This window comes from Pinus tabuliformis, chromosome 5_1, assembly GCF_031772625.1.
Source record: "Pinus tabuliformis cultivar Carrire ecotype Pingquan chromosome 5_1, CPIR1, whole genome shotgun sequence".
NCBI classification, from domain to species: domain Eukaryota; kingdom Viridiplantae; phylum Streptophyta; class Pinopsida; order Pinales; family Pinaceae; genus Pinus; species Pinus tabuliformis.
Genome location: NC_142305.1, coordinates 325,870,336 through 325,881,575, shown reverse-complemented (window position 1 = coordinate 325,881,575; position 11,240 = coordinate 325,870,336).

Sequence of the window (11,240 nt, the reverse complement as noted above, 5' to 3'; positions counted from 1 at the left end):
CATTCTGTATGTTGTTGATGATCTTGCATACAAAATAGTTGAATCCGATGCAGGTTATATTGGATGGGGTGGTATTCTAAAGCAAAAGGTTGGAAAAGAAGAGAAAGTTGTTCAATTTGCCTTAGGAGTATGGAATCCAGCCGAACTGAACTACTCCACGATAGAGAAAGAAGTCAAGGCAGCATGGAACAACATCAGTAAGTTTGAAGTTTATCTTATTAATAAACCTTTTCTTCTAAGAACTGATGCATCTGCTCTGCAGAAGGTGTTAAAAAAAGATATCAAGAAGCCGGAGAAGCCAAGTTTGCCAGATGGCAGGCTTTATTTACAAACTTTGACTTTTAGGTAGAGCACATCAAAGGAAAAGACAACAATTTGCATGATTTTCTTAGCAGAGAATACATTGAAACAAAAGATCATGTCATGATGATCATCATAGAATGGGACCAACACCAGAAACAAGAAGTCTTGAGAACCGTACCTGATGACCAAGACTGGGAAACCTACAAAAGAAACTGGAAACCCACGTGGCAGCTCCGAAATACGAAGGTGCTAGACGCCAATTTGCAGCCACACACTGACCTCCAACACTTTGTTCCAGAAAGAAAAGTATACCCTAAAGGAGGAAAGTGGATTCATGATATGATATATGATAAAGCAAGACGTGATGGTGACCTTGCAAGATAGGCTTTGGAACAAAATTTTCATGACATTGCCACTATTTGGTGCCATGGTGGACGCAACATAGGAATGTATGAAAGGTATGTCTGCATATACAGGACAAGAGATCTCTAGAATGAACCAGGCCATGTTAGAACCTAGCCAGCTGCCAGATGGCCAAGAAATGATCCCAAGATCATATTTCCAGATACAGTGTATAACTTTGCAGACTACAAACAACTCTGGTGGGAATTTCTCAACCTCGACGACAAGATCGAAACCTACTACACCAGACTCAGGTTCAGTGCCATCGGTCATTTTCAAGGATATCAGCAATGTAAGTGGTTTAGAGACTGGTGGACTGATTATGGAATAAACAGAACTGCCATGGACCCTATAGAACATGAAAAATATTGCAAAAATCTTTGCAAACCATGTATTGAGCAATGTAGTACAGACTGTAATCACCCTGTTTATAACACTGTTAAACAAATGACTAAAGGTGAATGGTCAACTTACAAGTCCTCCCCATATAATAATTCCCTTGAAGAATATATGAGAGAACACATGGAATGGCTTGTATTAACCAAAGTCCAGTACTAGATTGTGCTTGGGAAGCCCATGATTGTCCACAGGATTTACACAAAAGCCTGGGACACAATGCAGTATAAAAGGGATAGATTCCCTGATCTTACTATTTTTTGATGTAAATAATACAGACCAGTCACAAGGGCTTAATTGTGACCAGATTTCCTGTGGGCTTTGCTGTACCAAAGTATCCACAATGTAAATAAAATATAATTTTCTCATGGGATTTTACGAAAAAGCATCCACTTTTTTTGTTGACATGAATAATATTCTCGTGGGCTTTGAAAGAAAACATCCACTTTGTTATCTTCCATAGGATTTGCTTTTTCAGACAGAATCTACTATCCTTGCTGTTGTCAATGAGATCATTGATATTTTCCAAATCTGCCATCAAAATAAAAATACCCATGCCCAGTAAATTGAATTAAGTCTTACCATTCAAATGGAGAGACATCTGGACACTTGATAAACAAATACATCCCACTTCTGTACTTGAATCCCATGGGCTTGGTCATATGCAAAGCAAGAACAATACCAGGATATATGGAAACCTAAAGAAATAGATGAAGGTTCAAGAAGCTTCAATCAGTTTAGTTTTTGAACTTTAATTAGCAGGAATATATAGAAATTGGATGTTACACTTATACAATGTCATGTCACATCACGAAATTAAAAAAGGAGTCATTGACCTTCACGAGGTTAACTTTGTTGGTATTTCACGGAAAAATCTCATCAATCGCTCACCGAAGTACAAAAAGTATGGATTAATAATAATTATAATCTGTAGGCAAATCATAATTTTGATTGAGAAAGTGAAGAGAATCTGGCAAGAGCTAACCAGCTTGCCATAGGGCATTAAATGCCCCTACGGTGGCTGGTTCAAATGCATACTACATACCTCGATTTGAAAGCCCATGTGGATTCATCGGCTATGACCCATACAACAACATTCACTATGGACGACGGACAATCGATGGGCATCCCATTATGGACAAGTAGTTTTTAATGCATCCAAAGTTGAGCGCGAGGAATTTCCAGCCACCTCCAGTGTCACTTCCACTACCATACCGTATGAATATGCGAGGGTATACTATACAACCATACGTTGAATTTTAAGTTTGAATTTCACAATCTCGCTCGAAATTTGAATTTTGAATTTATATTTACCGCTCACGCAATGTTTTTTCTTCATACATCGTGGAAATGGGGTGAGCGGGACCGATGGTGTTTAATTCACAAATGAAGCAACAAGGTTGAAGATATGCGTTTAGTTTAGAGTTACTGCAATTGGGTTCTTCGGCGGATTCAATATTTAAGATCTGCAAGAATCCTAGCAACAACGTAGAGCGGAGAGAATACATAAAACCTCCTCGCAGGGATAACCTGAAACCCCCTTGGAGGGTTAACCCTTCCCTTGGCGAATAGGAAGTCATGCGCAGTTGGAAGCCTACGGAGTTTGCATTTTCTGTTTAGATTTTGACATATTTCTAGTCAAATAGTGCAGATTTCTGGAATTTTCCATGAAATTTTCACCTCTCAGTTAAGAAAACATCAAAATTACCAAAACTATTGGTGACCTGTAACTCAGAAAATAGGAGAAAGCTGAGAGAGCCAGAACTGTAAAAAAAAAAGCAGACCTGAACTGTTTGCCATACAAACTTATCATAACATTTCTGTTCGGTATAAGTGAAGAGCTATACAAGCCCTGCAATGGAGGTGGATCTTTGATTTTTCGAATGAGATTGCTTTTAAATGTTTGAATGGTGTGTTATTGCTTTCAAATTTTATGTGAAAGTCTTTGTTGATTTCAACAGGAATGAATATGTGCAATAGACTCGTGCTTTTCAAAGATGCTCTGCCCTCATTTTCCATAGTGAATTCGCACTTTCCTTGGAAATGATTTTATTTGTTTCCTCCCTCACTGTATTCTGAGGTGGTTGTTATTGAGAAATCTAGTGTCCACTCGGATCTGCTATTCCCACTAAGACTGGTAGCTATCTTAGAAACAAACAAACTAGAACCACTTTCATTTTCCTTTATGAGAAGTAGATAAGAGTGGGATGAAGGACACCAACCTCAGTCTTGCACTCGGTTCCTTGCTTGATTCCTCTCCTTTCTAACCGATCTTTGCTGCTTCTCCTTCGTCTACCCAGCTTCAAAGAGCACCTGTGGAATCAAAGAAGCATAAGACTATCGAAGAACAAAGATCTACAATCATAAACAATATAGGACCAGATATATATTGACCACACAAATGCATATATCATCAAACATACAAGAATGTGGAGGAAAACTTGAATAGCCTTCTTAATAATCAAGAATAGCAAAGAGGATTACAACTAATTGTTCTGACCCAGCGTCATCCTCCAGCATGAAAGCCCTTCTTTCACCTCATGAAAAGCTTAGATCACCCAACACTATGATATTCCAATAAGAAACCAACAACACTTCCTTACAAGATACAAAATTCCAGCCTCTGGATCTTTGAGATGAGGAATCCATATAGACGATTGCAGGGGGGTGAGTCAGCTTCTGGGATTCTGATTAGTGTCCTCTCTCTGATAGTTCTTGATTCCACTTGGAGATTGATGATCTCTTACTCATCCTTGGGCGAATTCAGAGAGGCAAGTGTCATAGGAGAAGTTTTTGGAAGATTCCATGATCATCCACCTCTCAACTTGAATTTTCCATTTGTCCACTCTCGCCCATCGCAACCCATAGAAGGGCTTTCCAATATGCATCACACCTCCCGTGTGCATTTAGGTGGGATGCATCGCACTTTCACCATTTAGTAGGTGAGATGGTCCAGTTTGACCATTTCTGAGCAATTTTTCATGGAGAACTTCTGGGAGATGATGTAATCAGCTGACCTTGTTTTTTTAGGGTATGGAACAACACTTTTAGGGAATTAGGAGCCCTTGGTTTATGGACATGTTTGATTGGGGTTGCAGTGCCCAAAAATGTCTATAACCATTGCCCCCTAAAGCATGAGGTCATTTTAATCTTTTGATGTCGGGTGAAATGCTTTATCATGAGGATCCAAAGTTTTTTCGAGCTGGAAGGCAACCTGTAATAAGATACAATACAATACATTATCTTCATAATATTTTTCATGATCTAGCTGAGGCGGGCATTCCCATGCTTAGCTTTATAAATTCATTTCCATGTACATAAGACAGACAACCGTCTGTGCATGAGACTGATGATTCTGGTAGAGTCATCATCCTTTGATTCAGATGATCATCTGTGCAGCAACAATGTACATTTGATGTCTTTATTTTCCTGAATATATTGCAGCCCGGATGGATGAAACTAGATCCGGGGTCTTTAAACTTGTTCAATATTCACTCAGAGTACAAGTCGATCCATGTGAAAGATGTTCTGGAGTCGAACATGGAAAGACATCGCCTAATTACCAGCCAATGATGTAAGTTGTTAACAGGCGCGAGAGGAATCGCCGATAATGATGATGATCCTCAAGGTACTACAATACAATTCGCGTGGTGTGAATAAGGGACTTGGTGTCGAACACCACGCAAAATCTTTCGGTTGAAGGCTATTGATGGAAACCTGCTGCCAGAAGTGAGAAACTTGCCATTGAGGCATGCAAGATTCAATGTACTGAAGGGGTTGTTCCTAAGTCGACTTCTTGGATAATGAGCTGATGTCGATAAGAAGTGACTCGCCGTAGGAGGGCCTTAATGAATCCCACATCTACGACAAGGAACGGAGTAAATGATTTTGGAGGTGAAAACGGTTTGACGATACAAGGTTTAGGGTGGCGATCATGAAAGAATGGAGCGTGAATGTATTGCAACGGATGAGACACAGGTGAATTCTCTGAGTGACTTCTCTTGAACATATCGGCGACACTGGCATGATGGATTGGTAGCATTAACCCCAAATGTGGATGGTGTGATGGACCGATGGTGATATGACCAGTGAACGGAACAACCCAACCCGACTCAGATGCAGAGTGAAAGTGTCATGTTCAAGAGTGACTTGCTACCAATAAAGTTTCTTCAAGTTTTCTTCCCAATTTTTCCCCAGTCATTGCTGACTAGTACCTCTTTATTTTTGTCAAGCTTGAGGAGGATAACATATGCTTGTTCTATAATTTTCCCTTCGGGCAAACCCACCACTATGTTTTAACGAGCTTATAATAGTGAAACTAGTTCTTGTCTGTATGGATAAGTTTATCGCTATTTGGTTTTAACGAGTTTAACGACAAAGATAACTCAGTCCTTTTCAATTTTAGAGAGTCTGAAAGGGACGTAAAGAAAACTCCAATAATCCTTTTTTGTCTTATAATACCTTAAGTCTGAAAAAGTATAAAATAATACAAAAGGGATGAATTTTCGGTAATTTTAACGAGCCAAACAAAACAAGCGCTCGATATCTTGTGTAATAATCCCTCAGGTCCAAAAAGATTAAAATCTAGAGGAGGGATAGCACTTCCGGTCACTTTAACGAGCTGTAGAGGCTAATTGCTCGGCAATATTTTCATATTTTACGAGTCAGATGAAAAGAGCTTAAAGGAGACTCGTTTTTTGAGGAACGAGTGATAAATTCGGGTAGCGGCTGATTCCAGGTAAGGTTTGGAATTTTCCAATCACGACAGTGTCACAAGGATGGCTAACAGGATCACTCTTCGCAGCTGTTCCTCAAAAGGGGTAAACAATGAAATGGAGGTGAATGATCAGACAAAACATAGTGGAGGTGATGATGAGAACACGACCAAGGCTCAAAGTTTGATGATAATGCATTCACGATGGTTATTTACCGGAAATTGGTTCATTTTTTAATGAATGAGCTTAAACTCTGGGGGAAACATTTGCTCATTGCTTATGTTTAATTTTTAACGAGCTTGAACTCCACATAAAAACTGCTCGAGGCAGGTTTATTTTTTAACGAGCTTGAACCCTGCAGTAACACTGCTCGCGGCGGGTTTATTTTTTTTAACGAGCTTGAACCCTGCGGTAACACTGCTCATGGTAAGTTTGCATGCCCCCAGCATAATCACACAAATCGAGGTGCATGCCCCCCAAGCTTCATTGCATTCAATGCGGTGATTGGAATGAAGGTTTACCTCCAAGATCTTTGAAAGACTCGAGTTGGAAAGGGAGTTGTTTCATTTTTTAATGAGGTTGACACAGTAAAAGAACTATCCTCATTACTCCTTGTTTCATTTTTTAACGAGGTCAACAAGAGATAAGAATTATCCTCGGAATCCACCATATTTACAGTATTTGATAGAAAATCAAAAACTGAAGGATGATTAAGGTCGCTGGAATAATCTTTGTGGTAATCCGGAAGATGGGAACGATGGTGGCAATCTTCACATGGTGTCTCTCCTATCATCATTGACTGAATGATTCCTTTGTCTGTAGAATGTATATGCGACCAAGGATCTTAAGAGGTACCATATTCCTTAGACCTATCTATCCAAACACTCAATGAGTGTTGATTTGGGTTTTCCCCCCAGGCCAAGAAAATTGATTGCTACAATATTTCTAAAATGGCGATGATCCATGCTGTCAAAATGTTCAGGAATCCTCTGAATCTAGAAGATACCATATTGCAGGTCCCCACCATGGCCACTTTCGCCAGATTTTTTGGAGGTGGTAAGGCAAAAGTCCCCATAAATGTAGGGTCTTTTAATAGACCTAATCCGATATTTTGAAGCGAATGAGGGCTTTCGTGGATCATCAGAATGCTTCCCGTAACTTGTGAACTGTTGGGGAGAAATGTTTGTGGGTCGACGATTGTAATTCCTCCTTGAAAAGGAAATGCAATCTTCCTGAAGTAGGTCAACACAATGGCTGCCATAGCATATATCCAGGGCCTTCCCAGTAGGATGTTGTAATCGAGGTTTCCATCGATTACTTCAACATCTATTTCTACTGTTTTTCCCCCCAGTTCGACTTGCAAGTTACTTAAAATCCCGTATGGGGTGTATGTTCGTCCATCAAATGCTTTTAATGTTGTTGAAGATCGTGACAAGGGTGGAGATCCTAAATTTTTCCAGCAACTCATCAACATAATACATGTAGATGCCCCCTCATCAATAATTATTCGATGAACAGTTTTGTTGAGGGCTTTCACTTGAATAAGGAAAGCTAGTTGAGCCGCTAACTGAGGGTCATATCCTTTGTGATTAAAGGACACAAGATTAGAATCCGTTGGGTCAATCCCACCTATCGCCGATAATAAAGCCTGCTTTTGAGAGGGGAAATTTGGAAGTACCTCAAGTGTCGACATAGCGGATGGCGATTGGGCTAGATCCTCAACTATATTATAATGCTGTGCTACTCTAGCACGGGGATTACATGTTGATTTGTGTACTACTCCCTTTAGCGGCTTTATCGTTAGCTCAGGAATGATGGGTGGCACAACTTCGGTCGAAGTTGTTGTCGAACTACTAGGTTGATCATTAGCCTTGTTGTCCGACAGTTGTGGATTCCCGTAATATTTATTCCTTGTCGATATCAAAGCATCGTTTTGCTGCTTTGAAACTGACAACATTAGCACTTGGGACGGGGAAGAATTGTCACTAGCAACCAGATTTGTTCATGGATTTGGAAATGGATCAGTCAATACCGCCGAGGTTTTTGAATCCTTGAAGAATTTTCTAAGCTCAGCTTTATATGGACAATCTCTCATCCAATGATCCTCATCACATATTTGACACCCCGCAGGGGGTTTCCTTTGCCCGGAAGGGTTTGTAGAAGGTTTTTTAGGAGATGACTCATCCTGCTTCTTCTTTCTCCCTTTCTTTTTCTTCTTGCCTCCTGGTTGCTTTGTTTCTTTGCCTTTGTCAGTCGATACGACATTTACTTTCGAGGCGAGAAGTTCTTCATTTGCATTTTGACTAGAAATCTTACAGGCCTTTTTAGATGTAGCCTTTGTTGATTTCGTGTCTGTCGTACCAATCATGCCATCGCCGACATGAGAGTCATTGTTTGATTTAGGAGGAGGAGGAATGGAAAATTCCGGTCTGGGAGCGTCAGGGATTTTATCGTAGAGCATGCCAGACTGAGTATAAATCAAGTCTAAATATTGTGCATGAGCAATAACTTGCTCTTCAGTGACGACTCCTCCCTTTGCCACATCTTCTGTAATGGAAGGTAATAATGACTTAATAAACCATTCAGCTAAAAGCTGATGAGGAACGTATGCTTTTACCATTCTATGACGACGTCGCCACTCATGAATATGATTGGATATGTGAGTGACCGTCGTTTGCTTGAAATTGGTAAGAATTTATATTCTTGTTTCGTACCTTATGGGTAACTAAAAATGGGTTGAAAAGGTTGTGGCTAGGGTACTGAAGTTATCAAATGAAGCTCTAGGTAATTCGTTATACCATTTTGCTACCGGACCAGTCAACATTATCTGAAAAGGCGAAGCCTAATTGAATCATCGTTTAGGGTGTTTGATGAACACCACAGATGAAAGTTCATCACATGATTCGACGGGTCTTCACCCGGATTTCCATTAAATTTAGGAATATCGGACGGAAGTTTATGCGGAATCGCTGGCCACCAAGGGGTGTAAGCAATTGGATCGTTCGTTAGCCGATTTAGATTCGGTAACTCTAAAGTTGCCACGAAGGGTAACTATTGATTCAGGTTTGGTGAAGCATACCCAGGATAAGATGGAATTGCCTGAGAAATTGGTCTTTGCATACCAGCATAATGCAATTGATGTTGGTAATTTGGGTAAGGTTGATGGGCATAACCATTATGGAATGGTTGATATTGATCGTTTTGAATATACGACTGCCCATTATTTGCAAAGATTTGTTGCTCAGATCCTTGGTAAGCTTGTTGGAATTGCGGTTGTTGATATTGGACCAGCCATGGTTGTGAAGCCATGTGCCGTTGTCCAATACTGGCTTTTTGAACAAGATGAGGGGTAACTGTACCCGTTTGGGCTTGTGTCATTCCACTAGTTGGCGATTGTGGTTGAGTCACAGGGATAAGAGGCTGTTGCATTACGACCTGAGAAACCTAAGGTTGGCATACAACATGCAATGCTTGTACTTGCGACACCGTCACAATAGCCAGCGTAGTTGGTGTATTTGACATAGGTAAACATTGGTGCATCGAGTATACAACTCTTGGTTGTTGAGGCAGTATTGGCACCCAACCGCTAGATGTAATTCCAACATAACCTGAATTTTTTCGTGAACTCTCGTATGGTTGTTCTCCCGGAGGAGAAAATGAAAGGGTATATTGCCCCCCATACGGAGGTAGTCTGGTACTCAAAGGAATGATTTTCCCTTGAGGACCGGACTGCAAAAATTGACACCGTGAAGGATCAATTTGCTGAGACTCAACATAAGAGCTCCTGGATATTATTCCAGACGAACAAACGGGAACAGACCATACCATCGAAACAGCCCCTGGATGGATCCCATCCAGTGATTGAGAGCTAGTTGCGACAGATGGTATGCCGACGAACATTGTTGGAGTAGCAGCGGGAAGCTCTGTCGCTACTGTGTCAGATGACACAGTCTTAGATGTCGACAGTTGTTCAGACATATCTAGTCTATCCAAAAGATTTCCTAGCGATTCTACAGGAGCTTCCAATAATGGTAGACTAATTTCTGATGAAGAAGGATATAGGGTGATCCCGACTCCAAATTGCGATGGAGTACTAGATGGAGGATCCTCCACAATCTCTTCTATAGCAATCAGACCAGGTGGAAGAGGTAGACCGTCAGGTCTGTAAAATATTTCTAGTGTCGAAGAAGGTATAGATTCTATAGCGACAGATGTTTGGGGAATAACACCTTCCGAATCAGCTGTAGATGGAGCTGGTTCAGTAATACAAGTGTTTACCTTCACACTAGGATCAGCTCTACTGTCCTTTGGTGACTGTGGAATTTCTTTTGTAAATGCAGGGATACTAGAAATGTTTGGAGTAACCGGAGTCTCCGATGGTGTCGGAACACGTGTTCCAACTTTACAAGGGGATTTTGAACCGGTTAAATGAGTTCGCTTCGTCCGTAACAGTTTTGATTCTGGAGACAAAGACGATTGACTCGTAAGCCTCCGCGAACGACGGGGTTTCAATTGACTTTCTTCCACGATTGCAGATTACTCGATCAACTAAAAATCAAGGGGAAATATGTTTCCGAATTAAATGAATTTTAGACGCTTTGACACAACTTTTTTTTTTCAATTTTTAAGAGTCGAGAAAAAACAAAAGATGACTCTAGTCGCCTTCGATTTTTAATGAGCTTGAAGTGACAAGTGCTCAGATGGACCTTTTCCTTTAAGGAGTCTAAAAAGGAACGAAAGAGACTACTCTGGAAATCTAGACAGAGGGATTACCAAACCAATCGCAAAACTGTAGAATACTTTTTACGGTACGACAGTCAATCTTCCCGAATGCTGTGTTCAGTGCATTGCGGTTGATAGGGCGGAAGACACGACTTCCTATGGATAAAGGATATAGCCTATTGTGGTCTCCCAATATATACTTGACGATACATGGGAGCACAAGTCCGTACTGGCACTTGTTGTCTCAAAGTGGAGGAATCACCCAACCAGCAATGAAAACAACAGTTACTAGGCTTTACGACACCGGAATACGTCTCTAGCCTAGACTTCTAAATGTTGTGCGTTAGGTTCCAAAGCGTTTTTAGATTCATTAAATTTATTTTACGGTTGATCTTGTTTAAAAAATTTGCCTTTCAGGTTCACCACGTGATGTAGATATACAATTCCTAAAATGCAATCTAAGATGATAAACAATCGTTTAATCTTCTTTTTGCAATGAAAATCCTAGCTACTAAAGAAAGAGAGATGATATTCTTTCAACATAGAGTAGAGAGCACACACTATATGCACTGTCCTAAATCAAACCAACAAGCAGTCTAAATGCAAATGCACATGCATGTATTTGTTTTTAGCCTTCTTAATGTGTGAATGATAAAAAGAAAGCTAAGCGCAAATTTGAATTATTTTTCAAAGCGACATTAC